Source organism: Pristiophorus japonicus, chromosome 12 (genome assembly GCF_044704955.1).
Source record: "Pristiophorus japonicus isolate sPriJap1 chromosome 12, sPriJap1.hap1, whole genome shotgun sequence".
NCBI lineage: Eukaryota > Metazoa > Chordata > Chondrichthyes > Pristiophoridae > Pristiophorus > Pristiophorus japonicus.
In genome coordinates, this window is record NC_091988.1 from 55419851 (window position 1) to 55436746 (window position 16896).

The 16896-nt window shown below is 47.8% G+C and overlaps 1 protein-coding gene across 1 annotated transcript in view; it reads left to right on the forward strand.

Annotated features, from left to right (window-relative positions):
* The window catches only part of LOC139276919 (copine-9-like), a 615931-nt gene that overhangs the window by 224816 nt on the left and 374219 nt on the right, over positions 1 to 16896 (forward strand). The gene's annotated exons all lie outside the window — the stretch shown is intronic.

Below are 16896 nucleotides of genomic sequence, written 5' to 3' on the forward strand. Positions count from 1 at the left end.
AGAGAGCGCTGCATTGTTAGAGGTGCTGTTTTTCAGATGAGATATTAAATCATGGCCCTGTCTGGCTGCTTGGATTGGTGTAAAAGATACCATGGGACTATTCATAGATGAGCACAGCATCCTCCTGTTATTGAAGCTCGACCATCACCACCAAAAGCAGATAATCTGGTCATTTATCTCACTTGCTATTTTGGGATCTTGCTGTGCCTACATAACAACAGTAATGGTACTTTCAAAGTAATCCATTGGCTGTAAAATGGTTGGGGCATCCTGAGGATATGATGAGATATTAAAAAATGCAAGTTTGTTCATTTATCTCGTGAAATCTGGTAAATATTCTAATTCAGTCTCATTGGGTGTTTCTCAGAAAAGCAGACCGTTCATAGAATCATAGAATCATTCACATAGAAAGAGGCCATTCGGCCCATCGAGTCTGCGGCAGCTCTTTTGAAGGGCAATCCAATTAGTCCCACTCCCCAGCTCTTTCTCATTATCCCTGAAATTGTTTCTCCTTCAAGTATTTATCGAACTCCCTTTTGAAGGCTACTATTGAACCTACCTCCACCACCCTATCAGGCAGTGCATTCCAAATCCTAACTAACACTCATTGTGTAAAAAAGTTTTTCCTCATGTCACCGCTGGTTCTTTTGCCAATCACCTTAAATCTGTGCCCTCTGGTTATTGACCCTTCAGCCATTGGAAACAGTGTCTCTTTAGTTACTCTATCTAAATGCTTCATGATTTTAAACTCCCCTATCAAATCTCCTCTTAGCCTGCCCTGCTCTAAGGAGAACAACCCCGGCTTCTCTAGTGTATCCACGTAACTGTAATCCCTCATCCCTGGAACCATTCTTGTAAATCTCTCCAAAGCCTTCACGTCCTTCCTAAAATGTGGTTCCCAGAATTGGACACAATACTCCAGCTGGGGCCGAACTAGTGTTTTATAAAGGTTTAGCATAACTTCCTGGCTTTTGTACTCTATTTATAAAGCTCAGGATCCTGTATGCTTTGTTAACTCCTTTCATAACCTGCCCTGCCATCTTCAAAGGTTTGTGCACAAGCACCCCCAGGTCTCTCTCTTCTTGCACCCCATTTAAAATTCTACCATTTAGTGTGTATGGTCTCTCCTCATTCTATCTACCAAAATATATCACCTCACACTTCTCTGCATAGAATTTCATCTGCCATTTGTCCGCCCATGCCACCAATCTGCCTATTACTATCTTCCTTAGTGTTTACTACACTTCCGTGTTTCGTGTCATAAGCAAATTTCGAAATTGTGCTCTGCAGCCCCCAAGTCCAAGTCATTAATGTATGTCAAACACAGCAGTGGTCCTAATACTGAACCTTAGGGAATACCACTATATACCTCCCTCCAGTCCGACAAACAGCCATTCACTACAACTCTCAGTTTTCTATCCCTCAGCCAGTTTTGTATTCAGGGTTATTTTATCCTTGACTCTGCATTTTTCAAGCTGTTTCCTCAGCACAGGATCGATGCAGGTAAACACTTTCTTTAAATAGCATCACAGAAATCTATGGGTAGAAAGCATTTCAGAACAGCAATCTCCTGGAGCTTAGCTTTTATCTGTTTTTAACTGAATGCAAGTACAGCTTGTTTTTGACATCTGTGTTTGAGAGCTCTGCTGATGCAGATTGTTATTGGAGAACTGTAGAGTGTAATCAAAGTGTTTGTTACAGGTATGGAAATACACACAAGAAATGCATCTCCCACTCTAAGGCCCCAAGTTTCCACATGATTTGCTCCTGATTTTTAGGAGCAACTGGTGGAGAACGGAGTATCTTAGAAATCGGAATTCTCCACATTTAAGTTTTCTGCAGTTCTAGTCAGGTAGAACAGTTTCACTTTTGAACAGAATTCTTTTTTCAAAAGGGGGCGTGTCCGGCCACTGACGCCTGATTTGAAAGTTTCCACAGTGAAAACGTACTCCAAACTAACTTAGAATGGAGCAAGTGAAGATTTTTGTAGGCTTGAAAAAACCTTGTCTACACATTAAAAAATCAGGCGCAGGTTACAAATTAGGCGTCCGGAACGAGGTGGGGGGTGGGGGGGGGAGGGGCGGGAAGGGAAGTCATTACATTCTACAATAAATCCTTAGTTATACTTATACAAATATTATACAAATAAATCCAACCTGAATAAACATTTATAAGCAAAGAAAAGATTAAATAAACCATGTTCCTACCTGTGTGAAAGTGCTTCAGGCAGGCCTTTCAGGCAGCGGTTTCCCGACGGCAGGGTGGGGGAAGGCAGTGAGAAGGCTGCAGGAAGCCTCAGAACTTGAGGCAGCCATTCCCGACGGGCCCGACCGACGGCAGGGGGAGAAAGCTGCAAGAAGCCTCAGTGCTGATCATGGAAGGGCAATGTGGTTTTATTAAAAAATGTTAAAAATTGAACAGCTACAAAGAATTTGAATAGTCTCAAACAAGTGCATGTGTCCCGTTTATCACAGTCTATCTTTAATTACAGAATGCACTCCCTCACCCTCACACACAGAAATATCAAGAAAATTAAAATACAAGCCTTTGCATAGGTTCAATAAACAAATTTTCACCTAAACAAATTTTCACTTTTTCTGCAGCACTTTTTAAAATGGCCGAGTGCCAATGTTTCCTTCACACTGCGCGTGCACGAACGCTCCAACACGCACGCGCAGGGTTGCCGGCACGAAAAAAACTCATTTAAATGGTACCCGTCCCTCCTACTTATAAAATCGGCGCGAGTGGTAGGCTCCGCCCCCTGGGCACCGCGCCAAGCAGACATCGAGCTGCAAAGCGCTCGAGAATAGCGCGGTTTTTTTCAGGCACTGTTTTCGGCGCGAAAAACGGGCGCCCAGCTCGGAGGGGCGCCTGTTTTGCCGCGTGTGGAAACTTGGGGCCTAACAGTCTCTGTTCCCAATTTATAAAAAAGGGTTCTCCATGAAATAAAATGTTTCCCCTTTTCCTGAGATCTGTACCAAGCCCTGTTCATAGGGCAGGGTGGCCACCTGTTTCCAAGCCTCGGTGACCAGCAGTCGGAGTTGTGTGAGATAGGCCCCTATCCCTAACCCTACCCACCTCCCAACTAGGGAATTCCTAAACCTGCTATATCCAGATTACTTGCCCAAAATCATCATCATAGGTAGTCCCTCGAAATCGAGGAAGACTTGCTTCCACTCTAAAAGTGAGTTCTTAGGTGACTAAGCAGTCCAATTCGGGAATTACAGTCTCTGTCACAGGTAGGACAGACAGTTGTTGAAGGAAAGGTGGATGGGACTGGTTTGCTGCACACTCCTTCCGTTGTCTGCGCTTGTTTTCTGTACACTCTCGGCGATGAGACTCGAGGTGTTCAGCGCACTCCCGGATGCTCTTCCTCCACTTAGGGCGATCTTTGGCCAGGGACTCCCAGGTGTCGGTGGGGATGTAGCATTTTATCAAGGAGGCTTTGAGGGGGTGTCCTTTAAACGTTTCCTCCGCCCATCTGGGGCTCGCTTGCTGTGTAGGAGTTCAGAGTAGAGCGCTTGCTTTGGGAGTCTTGTGTTAGGCATGCGAACAATGTGGCCCACCCAACGGAGCTGGTCGACTGTGGTCAGTGCTTCGATGCTGGGGATGTTGGCCTGATCGAGGATGCTAACATTGGTGCGTCTGTCCTCCCAGGGGATTTGCAGAATTTTGCGGAGACATCGTTGGTGGTATTTCTCCAGCGATTTGAGGTGTCTACTGTACATGTCTCTGAGCCATACAGGAGGACGGGTGTCACTACAGCCCGGTAGACCATGAGCTTGGTGGCAAATTTGAGAGCCTGATCTTTGAACACTCTCTTCCTCAGGCGGCCGAAGGCTGCGTTGGTGCACTGGAGGCAGTGTTGAACCTCGTTGTCTATGTCTGCCCTTACTGATAATAGGCTCCCGAGGTATGGAAAGTGGTCCATGTTGTCCAGGGATGCACCATGGATCTTGATGACTGGGGGGGGCAGTGCTGTGCGACCAGGACAGGCTGGTGGAGGACCTTTGTCTTACGGATGTTTAGTGTAAGGCCCATGCTTTCGTACGCCTCAGTGAAGATGTTGACTATGACTTGGAGTTCAGTCTCTGAATGTGCGCAAACGCAAGCGTCATCCGTGTACTGTAGTTCGACAACAGAGGATGGGACGGCCTTGGATCTGGCCTGGACACGACGAAGGTTGAACAGGTTCCACTGGTTCTGTAGTTTAATTCCACTCCAGCGGGGAGCTTGTTGAGTGTGTGGTGGAGCATTGCAGCGAGGAAGATCGAAAAGAGGGTTGGCGTGATGACGCCCTGCTTGACCCCGGTCCACACGTGGATTGGGTCTGTGATGGATCAATTTGTCAAGATCACGGCTTGCACGTCATTGTGGAGCAGACGGAGGATGGCGACAAATGTTTGGGGGCAGCCGAAACAAAGGAGAACGCTCCATAGTCCCTCATGGTTGACGGTGTCAAAGGCCTTTCTAAGGTCAAAGAAGGCCATGTACAAGGGTTGATGCTGTTCCCTGCATTTTTCTTTCAGTTGTCGCGCTGTAAAGATCATGTCCGTTTTACCACGTAGTGGACAAAATCCGTACTGTGACTCCGGGAGGAGCTCCTCAGCCACAGGGAGAAGACGATTGAGGAGGATTCTAGTGACAAATTTCCCAGTGGCTGATAACAGTCAGATTCCTCTTTAGTTGCCACAGTCGGACTTGTCCCCTTTTATAAAGATGGTCACGATCACTGTATCTCTGAGATCTCCCGGCATGCTCTCCTCTATCCAGATGAGAGAGATGAGGTCATGTATTCGTGCCAATAGTGCACCTCCGCCATATTTTAGTGCCTCAGCAAGGATTCCATCCGCTCCCGTTGCCTTGTTGTTCTTGAGCTGATGGATGGCCTTTTCTACTGCGTGCAGGACTGGGGTTTTGCTGAGATGGTGGCGGGTAGCATGCTGCGGGATGGAGTCGAGGGCACTCGTGTCAAAGGCAGAGTCTCGGTTAAGAAGATCTTCGAAGTACTCCTTGCAGCGGGTCCTGACTGCCTCGGTGTCCTCGGGCGCATGGCACATGGCAATAACTGGTGTGAATGTGTATCCAACCGCTCAAGGATACAATGTATTGGAACATTAATGTGCTGTACCTTTAATCTAAAAAAACGATTCTCCATGAAATAAAACACTTCATTGCCTTCTAATCTAATAAAGGGCAATTCTAGCCAAATTATAGACTGAGCTGAAGTATCATTGGAGCATCATTTTAAAATGCAATTAATTCCTTCTTGTTAAAAGGGCACCATTGCCATGATGACGTGACCTGCAAGACATGTTTGCATTAAAAGGAATGTGCAATTATACCATTATATTTAACCTTGCATAAAATAAAGGCACAATCTGCAGACGATATTTGAATGGTTGAGACAGAAGCGTATACATCTGCTGCAATGCAAGTTTAGCTCAAATTGCCTACTGACAGATGAAGCGTCGATGTTCACACAAACAAATTGGTCTGCTGAGAATGTGTCAGTTGAAAAGTATTCATAGCATATCGATCAAAAGGTCCCAGAGTCAATTACTCTGTCTACGCTATGTTAGCTGATTTGAGCTGGTGTGATGAAAGGTGTTTCTACAATTGGCCCCAGTCCTTTTCTGTTAGGGAATAGAAAATCGGCTGGAGTTCCTAATCATTAAGGCACTGCCCCACTACCACTAGAAAGCATGTGTGACTGATGGGCGAGCTCAGGATCGGACTGCTGTAATGTCCCGCAGTTGAATAGCCTGTCAATTCTCACTGTCCAGATCGCACAACAATGGGCCAAGTAGCAGAGGCACTGTCGTGCTTAACTGTGCCCAACATTCAACAGTACATTCAGAATAGGAGAAGGGGAAAAAAACAAGCCCAGAAAGTGCTCGTCATATCAGATTTTGATGTTTATTTGTAGTTAGACTTGTGTTTATATAACACCTTATCACATCCCTCAGAAATATCTGAAACTGCTTCACATACAATGGCTTCCTTTGAAGTGGATTGACTGTTGTTCTGTAGGCAAACACAGCAGCAATTTTGCGCACTGCGATCCTACAAGAAGCATTGAGATAAACGAAAATCTGTTTTTAGTGCTGTTGGTTGAGGTGGGAGTATTGGCTAGGACATCACAAGAACTGTGCTTCTGCACTGGTGTCCCCCAAGGATCTATCCTTGGCCCCCTCCTATTTCTCATCTACATACTGCCCCTCGGCGACATCATCTGAAAACACAGCGTCAGTTTCCACAGTATGCTGATGACATCCAGCTCTACCTCACCACCACCTCTCTCGACCCTCCACTGTCCTTCTCCAATGCCTCTCCACCATCGTCCAGCTGGGTGGGACTGCAGTCGCCTGGTTCCATTCTTATCTATCTAATTGTAGCCAGAGAATCACTTGCAATGGCTTCTCTTCCCTACCCGGCTTCGTTACCTCTGATGACCCTAAGGATCTATCCCTAGTCCCCTCCTAATTCGCATCTACATGTTGCCCCTTGGCGATATCATCCGAAAACATAGCATCAGTTTCCACATGTACGCTGATGATACCCAGATCTACCATCACTCTTGACCCCTTCATGGTCTCGAAATTGTCGGACTGCTTGTCTGACATCCAGTTCTGGATGAGCAGAGATATTCTTCAATTGAATATTGGGAAGACCAAAGCCATTGTTTTCAGCCTCTGCCACAAACTCCATTCCCTAGCACTGACTCCATCACTATCCCCAACTTCTGTCTGAGGCTGAACCAGACTGTTCACAACCTTGGTGTCATATTTGACCCTGAAATAAGCTTTCAACCACACATCCGCAGCATAAATAAGACCGCCTATTTCCACCGCCGTAATATCACCCATCTCCGCCCCTGCCTTAGCTCATCTGCTGCTGAAGCCCTCTAGAGTTGATTATTCCAATGTACTCCTGGCTGGCCACCCACATTCTACCCTACATAAACTTGAGGTGATCAAAAACTCGGCTGCCTGATTCCTAACTCCCACCAAGTCCCGCTCACCCATCACCCCTTTGCTCGCTGACCTACATTGGCTCCTGGTTAAGCAACGCATCGATTTTAAAATTCTCATCCTTGTTTTCAATCCCTCGATAGCCTTGCCCCTATCTCTGTAATCTCCTCTAGTCCCTCAACACTCTAAGATATCTGCGCTCCTCGAATTCTGGCCTCTTGACCATCAATGATTTTAATCACTCCACCATCGGTGGCCATGCCTTCAGCTGCCAAGGCCCTAAGCTCTGGAACTCCCTCCCTAAACCTTCCTGCTTCTCTATCTCTCTTTCCTCCTTTAAGACGCTCCTTAAAACCTACCTCTTTGACCAATCTGCCCTACTATCTTCTTATGTGGCTTGATGTCAAACTTTGTTTGACAACGCTCCTGTGAATGCCTTGGGACATGTTACTATGTTAAAGGCGTTATATAAATACAAGCTGTTGTTGTTCTTCTTTCTTGATGAGTGCCATGGGATCTTTAATATACACTTGAAGCAGTAGAACGCACAAAGTGGCACTGGCTTAACATCTCATCCAAAGGACAGAACCTTCCTTGCAGCACACTGTACCTTCAGTATTACACTAGACCCTAGACTTTGTTCAAATCCTAGAATGGGGCTTGAACCCACAACCTTTTGATGCAAAGGTGAAGCTGCTACCAATTAAGCCCAGCTCAGCATCCCAAAGGTGTGTGGCATCTAATTTCATACAATGGACACAGCACACAAGACCTCTGGAAAAGTCATGAAATGATCTGGAAGGCTGGATACACTAACAAATGCTCTGGGCTTGAGCTGAAGCGAATTCCTCACACTAAGAGCTCAGCAACATCCGATCCCATTACATGGCTTCAAGATTGTACAGGTTGTACCTCTCAGGTCCGGGATTCTCTGGTCTGGAAACATCCGTGGTTCGTTATCGGTTTCCCGCGCTTACTGGCTCTCAGTGTTCTTTGCTGTGGAGAGAGAGCGAGCGAGGCCCAGAGTTTCGCAGCTTGAGCCGAGTGTGGCGGAGGTGTTCAGGGGCCCGGGCGCTGTCTACAGGTACCGGTAAGCTTAGGCTCAGCATGACCTCCCGTGGTTTGGAAAATTCTCTGTTCCGGCACCGGTCAAGTCCTGAGGGTGCCAGACCAGAGAGATTCAACCTGTGTGGTCAAAAAATGACATGCTGTTTTTCTGAAAATGTATTGTTCATTTGATAAAAACATAGAAAGCAATCTGTTCTTCATGGCTACCATCAATACTGATGCACGAATGGTGACAATGAAGCACGCATGTTTGTAAGCTCTCCAACTGCCAATCATCTGTCGAGATCAGCAGATTAAACACATCGCACTGCAACACTGACCTGATTGCCAACCTTTAAGGAACAAATACAAGCAAATACTGCATATGGCACACAGTGGAAGAATCGCGATAGCCGCCTACAGGTGGGACTGTCTTAGTTCTGTGTCTCAAAATGGTACTCATCATGCAGGAAATTTCAATCTTAGCCATTGCCTCTTGGGGAAAGATGGTGACAGAGTGAAGGCCTATTTTCAGAGGGAGAGAATTGACTTGAGATATCACTCCTGTATTTGCTTTCTCAAGTTTCCCCCACAGCTAGCGACTGAGTAGCATAAGTAGGCACCTGGGAACAGATTATCTACCTTGCCTTCTGGTCTGTCAACCAGGGAATGGTGCATAGTACAAGAGGAGAAACCTAAAGGAGTAACGGGAACAGACATGAAAAAAGAACTTGAGGTATTAGTAACTATCCCTCAATGCCCTGGTATTTCTGCTTTGCAACTTTAATATTACCGTGGCCCGCAATTGGTACTCCGGAAAAGCTCAAACGAGGCTGAGGAAAACAAATTTATAAAAAATAAATAAATATTAAGTGTTATCACTGCCAGTCTGTTTGTTTCTGAGCTGCATTTTTCTGCAATTAATCAGACTCCATCTGCAATGAGAACTTCCCAGATGCTCCCTGAGTGCCAGTATTAATATATGTTCTATCTGTTCACTCTGCTGTAACCAACTAAACAAATCATTTATATCGCAGCTGATACAGAAACATTTAAGGTAATAAATCTCCACCAAGTCGATATTAACCCCTCCCCCCACATAGCAGGCAGGAGATGATCGCGGTGGGGGGTGGGGTGGGGGTTGAAATTTAAAATCACCCAACCCACCGCCTACATGCCTGCCATCGCTTTTAGGGCAGCATTTTGTGTGGAGTGTCTTCTGTCCCACTCGTGACAGGCACCTCATTATAATATTTAAATCAGCTTCCCACAGTGCAATTGATAGCCTTAATTAAATTTAACACTGGCCGGATGAGTTTCCCAGGCCTTGAGAAACCCGGCAGCTAAGTGGAGATGGGAGTAGCCGGATCAAGCAGCTAAATGTTTTTTATGGCACTGCTGGTGAGCCAGGAGTAACAGAAGTTCTCCTCCCCAGCCCCTCAAACAAACCTGCCGATCTCGGCCTCTCCTCACTTCGGAAGGTTTTGAAGGCCTTGGAGAGGATGCAGAAAAAGATGTATGAGAATGATTCCAGGGATGAGGGACTTCAGTTACGCGGATAGACTGGAGAAGCTGGGGTTGTTCTCCTTAGAGCAGAGAAGAGTGAGAGGAGATTTGATAGAGGTGTTCAAAATCATGAGGGTCTGGACAGAGTAGAACTGTTCCCATTGGCAGAAGGGTCGAGGAGCAGAGGACACAGATTTAAGGTGATTGGCAAAAGAACCAAAGACATAAGAAAAAACTTTTTTACGCAGCGGTTAGGATCTGGAATTCACCGCCTGAAAGGGTGGGGGAGGCAGACTCAACCATGGCTTTCAAAAGGAAGTTGGATGAGCACCTGAAGGATAAAAATTTGCAGGGCTACGGGGAAAGGGCAGGGAAGTGGGACTAGCTGAAGTGCTCTTGCAGAAACCCGGCACGGGCTGGATGGGCTGAATGGCCTTGTTCCGTGCTGTAACCATTCTATGATTCTACCGCAATCGGCCGCCGCCCACCCCCCCCCCCCCCCCCCCCCCCCACCGCCGCCCTCCACAACCTGTGATCTTTGCCTCCCTCCCAAGTGCCATTCGCCGAGCCTATATTCCACTTTTGGCCTCCCTCACTCCCTCCTCACTGCTGCACTCTGAGCCGCCTTCCCCCCCCACCCATTCCCTGATCTACCGTCTACCGCAGGGAAATGGAATTTTCTCAATGACGATGAGATCTTGTTAGTAAATCCAGTAGGTCTAAGCGTTCCCGGGATTTCGCGTTCCCCTCCCCCCCACCGACCATGCTCCCCCGCTCCCTCTCCATAAATATTGCGGCCATTGTGTTTGTTCTGTTGAGACAGGAGATATCTACTAAAACATACAGATGATGATAATATGCCATCCATATACATTGTTAGAAACCAGCATTATCTGAAGTGAACAGCACGAACCACAAAGTGAAATGACTTAAAGTGACTTGCTTAGTTGATAAATAGTCTAGCCTCTGCACAGAGACTGCTATAGTTTTGTTAGTACAGGGCTTATCAGCTGGCACAGTGGAGATGATTTTACCAGTCTGTGCTGCCAGTGGGGAGCATGTTGAATCATAGAATCATAGAAATTTATAGCACAGAATGAGGTCATATGGCTTTCTGCGTCTGTGTCTGTGTCGGTCGACAAAGAGCTATCCAGCCTCATTCCACTTTCCAGCTCTTGGTCCATAGCCCTGTAGATTACGGCACTTCAAGTGCATGTCCAAGTACTTTTTAAATGCGTTTTGGTTTCTGCCTCTACCACCCTTTCAGGCAGTGAGTTCCAGACCCCCACTATCCTCTGGGTGAAAAAAGTTCTCCACAACTCCCCTCTAATCCTTCTACCAATTACTTTAAATCTATGCCCCCTGTCATGTATCTTACATTATTATATATAACTGTATCCTAACATGCTATACATGACTGTAATAAGATATGACCTGTAACCACCAGCATACCTTACCACCAGGGGTGCACTTGCAAGAGACAGGTATATAAGCACAGGCCTCAGGCAAGTGCAGCATTCCAGAGCTGTGAAATAAAGGTGCAGGTCCAGAGTGATCTTGGCTTCACTACATGCCTCATGTGAATCTGTGCTGAGGGGACAGGACTTTACAGTGGCGACGGGTTACGGGATTACAGAATCCATAGAATGGCGAACAACGGATCAGATGAAAAGTACAATGCGGGAGACAATTGGGAGGACTTTATAGAAAGGCTCCAGCAAAGCTTTGTAACCAAAGACTGGTTAGGCGACGATAAGGCAGACAAGAGAAGAGCCCATCTCTTGACCAGCTGTGGCTCGAAAACATACGCTTTAATGAAGGACCTGTTGGTACCCGAGAAACCAGCAAGCAAGTCGTTTGAAGAATTGAGCACACTGGTAAGAGACCACCTGAAGCCAGCGAACAGCCTACACATGGCCAGACACAGGTTCTACAACTACAGACGCTGTGTGGGCCAGAGCATACCCGACTTCATGGCGGAACTTTGGAGGTTGACTAGTTTATGTGAGTTCTCCGATGAACTGAGGAGAGAAATGCTGAGAGACTTTTTCATTGAAGGAATAGGCCACGCAGGCATATTCCGAAAGCTCATAGAGACCAAGGACCTGACCTTAGAGGCAGCAGCACTGGTTGCACAGACATTCTTGGTAGGGGAAGAAGAAACGAGGTTGATTTACAATGCAGGTACGACAACTAACGAAATATTGGAACAGGAAGTTCACAGCACTAAACAAGCTGCTATCCCCACACACAGACAAAACCGGGAGAACAGGTTCTCGACAGCAGGAAGAAGCCATCAAGGGCCACAGGAATGGCCGTTCACACCTCATCAACCCACAATGCGAGCAATCAACTACAAACTGAGAGAAGCTCAAGAGAGATCAGCCAGATGTAGCTCATTCTTTGGGAACACTTTAAACAATGCAACAGGTCTGTGCTGGAGGTGTGGGGGTGGGCACTCGTCAAGAGGTTGTCGATTTCAGCAGGCTGTTTGCAGAAATTGTGAATATACAGGGCATTTGGCCCGCATGTGCAAAAAAACGGCAGCTCGGCTGGTATACGAATCGGATGGGTCGGAAAGTGGACCAGAAGATGGTGGGGACAGTACCTGGGACACCGATGTACAGCGGGTCAACACGATCAATGGCCACTGCTCCTACAACAGGATGCCTCCTATAATGATGAGGGTCCTACTCAACGGGATATCTGTCAATATGGAGCTGGATACGGGAGCGAGTCAATCTCTCATGGGCGCTCAACAATTTGAACAACTGTGGCCGCATAAAAGAGACAGACCAAAACTCAGAAGGGTCGACACCACACTAAGGACCTATATCAAAGAAATATTACCAGTCCTTGGCAGCGCCATGCTCTCTGTCACACACAAAGGGACAGTGAAGCGACTTCCCCTGTGGATTGTCCCCGGAGACCCCCCAGCACTGCTGGGGAGAAGCTAACTGGCAAAACTAAACTGGAAATAGGATGATGTCCATGCCATGTCATTAGAGGAACAGACCTCCTGCTCAACAGTTATAAAGCGATTTGAACATCTCTTTCAGCCAGGTGTGGGCACTTTCAAAGGGGCCAAAGTAAAAATCTACATCACACAGGATGCTAGACCGGTCCATCACAAGGCCAGAGCTGCACCCGATGTGATGAGGGAAAAGATTGAACACGAACTAGACAGGCATTATATCACCTGTGGAATTTAGCGACTGGGCAAGTCCCATCGTCCCAGTCATGAAGCCTGATGGATCCGTACGAATCTGTGGGGACTACAAATCTACCATAAACAGAGTCTCCCTACAGGACCAGTACCCGCTGCCCAGAGCAGAGGACTTATTTGCCACATTGTCTGGAGGTAAACTTTTCTCAAAATTAGACCTCACATCTGCGTATATGACGCAAGAATTGACCGAGGAATCCAAGCTACTCACCACCATCAACACACATCGAGGCCTTTTCATGTACAATCGATGCCCATTCGGCATCAGGTCGGCAGCTGCCATATTCCAGCGCAACATGGAGAGTCTGCTCAAGTCCATCCCGGGGACGGTTGTATTTCAAGACGACATACTTATCACAGGCAGGGACACCGACTCCCATCTCCGTAATTTGGAGGAAGTACTAAAGCGGTTGGATCGGGTAGGCCTACGAGTCAAGAAATCCAAGTGTCTGTTTCTCGGACCCGAGGTTGAATTTTTGGGCAGAAGGATTGCCGCTGATGGAATCTGCCCAACAGAGTCCAAAACAGAAGCAATTCGCCTGGCACCCAGGCCCCGGAATGTCTCAGAACTGCGCGCCTTTCTCGGGTTACTCAATTACTTTGGGAACTTTATGCAGAACTTAAGCACGCTACTGGAGCCTCTCCACATGCTACTCAGGAAGGGGTGGATTGGTTTTGGAGGGACGCCCAGGAACGCGCTTTCAATAAGGCACGCAACCTTCTGTGTTCCAACAGTGTTTTGACTTTCTTTGACCCAAGTAAAAAGCTAGTTCTCACACACGATGCATCAGCGTACGGGGTCGGGTGCGTTTTGCAACATATCAATAGTGCGGGCAAATTACAAACCATAGTTTATGCCTCCAGGTCACTTTCGCGGGCGGACCGCGGGTACGGAATGGTTGAGAAGGAGGCGCTCGCGTGCGTGTACGGTGTCAAAAAGATGTACCAATACCTTTTCGGGGCCAAGTTCGCGTTAGAAACCGACCATAAGCCCCTCTCGTCCCTCCTATTTGAGAGCAAGGCAATAAACGCCAACGCCTCGGCGCAAATTCAACGGTGGGCACTCATGCTGGCATCCTACGACTACACAATAAGGCACAGACCAGGCACAGGCAACTGTGCCGACGCGCTCAGCAGGCTACCCCTGGCGACCACGGAAGGGTCTGACGAACAGGACTGTGAGATAGTCATGGCAATCAATGCCTTTGAGTCCACAGGTTCGCCCATGACGGCTCGCCAAATCAGAGCCTGGATGGCCAGCGACCCCATGTTATCTTTAGTAAAAAGATGTGTCCTAACCGGTGACTGGGCAGAGGCTCGTGATGCCTGCCCCGAGAAATTAAAACCCTTTCACAGGCGCATGCATGAGCTATCACTACAAGCAGACTGCCTGATGTGGGGCAGCCGAGTAGTCATGCCTCTGCAAGGCAGAGAGGCATTTGTCCGGGAGCTCCACCGCGAGCACCCGGGGATCATTCTCATGAAGGCCATAGCCAGATCCCTCGTCTGGTGGCCTGATATTGACGTGGACTTGGAGCTCTGCGTCCGAAGGTGCACCATTTTTGCCCAACTCAGCAATGCCCCCAGGGAGGCTCCACTGAGCCACTGGCCCTGGCATACCAAACCGTAGTCGCGGGTGCACGTAGACTATGCGGGCCCATTCATGGGCAAAATGTTCCTCGTAGTTGTAGATGCATTTTCAAAGTGAATCGAATGCACCATTTTAAACTTGAGCACAACCTCCACCACTGTGGAGAGCCTCGCAACCATGTTTGCAACGCACGGAATCCCTGACAAATTGGTCAGTGACAATGGTCCGTGCTTCATCAGCGCAGAATTCCAAGACTTTATAATTGACCACGGCATAAATCACGTCAAGACGGCACCGTTCAAGCCGGCCTCCAATGGCCAGGCGGAGAGAGCAGTGCAAATCATTAAACAAGGCATGCTTAAAATCCAAGGTCCCACGCTGCAGGGTCACCTGTCGCGACTGCTGCTGGCCTACAGATCTCGTCCACACTCACTGACTGGGATCCCCCCCGTGCAACTGTTGATGAAAAGGACTTTAAAAACAAGGCTCTCATTAATCCTCCCAGACATGCACGAAATCGTTGAGGCAAAACGCCGTAAGCTGACTGAGTACCATGACAGAAATTCGAGGGGGAGATGGAATGAGATAGGGGACAAAGTGTTTGTACTAAACTATGGTAGGGGTCCCAAATGGCTTGCAGGGACAGTAACGGGCAAGGAAGGAAACAGGCTACTGGTGGTACAAATGGACAATGGCAAAACCTGCCTGAGGCATGTAGACCAAGTCAAAAGCAGATTTACCAACAACACTGCGGAACCAGAGGCAGACTACAATGTGGAACTCGCACCACACCTGGTGGACAGACAGAGGGAACAACCTGAGGAAAGGGCAATCCCAACAAACAGCCCAGGCAAGTCACACCAATTGAAACAGACAGCTCAGGCGAGAGACCAGCAACCACGCCCAAAGAAAACAGACATCAAGGCAAACAACTGAACCACAACTCAGACGCTCCACGCGAGAGCGTAGACCACCTGAGAGACTGAACCTGTAAAGACAATAAGACCTTGGGGGAGGGTGATGTCATGTATCTTACATTATTATATATAACTGTATCCTAACATGCTATACATGACTATAATAAGATATGACCTGTAACCACCAGCATACCTTACCACCAGGGGTGCACTTGCAAGAGACAGGTATATAAGCACAGGTCTCAGGCAAGTGCAGCATTCCAGAGCTGTGAAATAAAGGTGCAGGTCCAGAGTGACCTTGACTTCACTACATGCCTCGTGTGAATCTGTACCGAGGGGACAGGACTTTACACCCCCTGATTATTTACTTCTCTGCTCAGGGAAATAAGTCCTTCTTATCCACTCTTTCTAGGCCCCTCATAATTTATACACCTCAATTAAATCTCCCGTCAGTCTCCTCTGTTACAAAGAAAACAAACCCAGCCTATCCAATCTTTTCACATAGCTAAAATTCTCCAGTCCTAACAACATCCGCGTAAATCTCCTCTGTACCCTCTCTAGTGTTTCCTGTAATGTGGTGACCAGAACTGTATGCTGTACTCCAGCTGTGGGCTAAGTAGTGTTCCGCTGGAGTGGAACTAAACTGCAGAACCAGTGAGAACCTGTTCAACCTTCATCGCCTCCAGGCTAGATCGAAGACCATCCCATTCTCCGTCATCGAACTACAATATGCAGATGGCGCTTGCGTCTGCGCACATTCAGAGGCTGAACTCCAAGCCATCGTCAACATCTTCACCGAGGCATACGAAAGCATGGGCTTTACACTAAACATCCGTAAGACAAAGGTCCTCCATCAGTTGATCCCGGCACACCGCACTGCCCCTGGTCATCAAAATCCACGGCACGGCCTTGGACAACATGGACCACTTTCCATACATCGAGAGCCTACTATCAGCAAGGGCAGACATTGATGATGAGGTCCAACACCTCCTCCAATGCACCAGCGCAGCCTTCGGTCGTCTGAGGAAGAGAGCATCAGAAGACCAGGCCCTCAAATCTGGCACCAACCTTATGGTCTACAGGGCTGTAGTGATACCCGCCCTCCTGTATGGCTCAGAGACGTGGACCATATACAGTTGACACTTCAAATCGCTGGAGAAATACCACCAACGATGTCTCCGCAAGATCCTGCAAATTCCCTGGGAGGATAGACGCACCAACATCAGTGTTCTCGATCAGGCCAATATCCCCAGCACCAAAGCACTGACCACACTCGACCAGCTCCGTTGGATGGGCCACATTGTCCGCATGCCCGACACAAGACTCCCAAAACAAGCGCTCTGCTTGGAACTCCTACATGGCAAGCGATCCCCAGGTGGGCAGAGGAAATGTTTCAAGGACATCCCCAAAGCCTCCTTGATAAAGTATAACATCCCCACTGACACCTGTTTATTTATAAGAGACAGGGAGTCCCTTCGGCTGGGGATAGGAGCGGGCCAGTGCAGATTCTCTAACTGCAGATCAGGGTTTTTCCTATGGTGTTTCTAGAGTCTGTGCGGCGGTTTAAAAAATTTTGTTCGTGGGGAAAGTTGGCCTTATGCCCAGAAATGGCGCCCAACCTTCTTCTAGAGGTAC